An 829-nucleotide genomic window follows, 5' to 3' on the forward strand; every position below is an offset into this window, starting at 1 on the left:
TCCAAAATGATGAAGGGGTGCTAGCTGGGCCACTACCCAAACCACTCACCTAAGCCTAACATTAAAAGCCGGAAGCCGAAACACTCATTCAGAATCCCCAGTCGCGCCACATACCGGGTCTGGGGCATAATCCGGTCAGACGCACTCGTGTGTCGTCGCCGTCATCTTCCACAGGTCCGTCTTCAGATCATATTGAGGCTTCTACCTTGTCTGGCCACTCTGTCATCGACGCCACCATGACGCCAGACAGCAACCTCCTCCTGCGCGAGTCCATCTCCGTGCATCGGACGCCGAGCCTTCACAGCACCATGCCGCCGATATCCGCCGTCATCAATGTGTGAGATGAAGCACCGCTCCACCATCCCCCAGCCAGCACTTACTCCAAAACGATGCCCCCAGAAGGGAAAGCGATAAAACGCCATCATCGTCCGATCCGGAAGACACAGATCTAGAGCATCCCGAGCCTAATGACGCAGACTGCAACGACGATGCCTCGACAAGGGAACGACATCTAAGACGCCACCATCATCCGCCATGACCGTAGTCGGCGCGATTTTCATCAGCAGTTGCTCCACCAGACGTGCGCCGCCAACGTCGTTGGTCCCTTCAACCGGAGCAAACTCCAAAACAATGCCCTAAAGAGGGACTACGACGCAAAAGCGCCGCCATCGCTCGATCCCAAGGAGATCTAGGGTTTCCCCCGAAGTTGCTCGCGCTGTCTAAGGACCAGACAAGGGTAGAATCCCGGCGGATCTACCCAGCTGCCGACGAGTCGCAGCCGCCACCGTGCCGACGGCAGACCAGCGACCAAGGCCCACGCTTGGACATA

The sequence above is a fragment of the Triticum aestivum genome, chromosome 3A (assembly GCF_018294505.1).
Source record: "Triticum aestivum cultivar Chinese Spring chromosome 3A, IWGSC CS RefSeq v2.1, whole genome shotgun sequence".
Lineage (NCBI taxonomy): Eukaryota > Viridiplantae > Streptophyta > Magnoliopsida > Poales > Poaceae > Triticum > Triticum aestivum.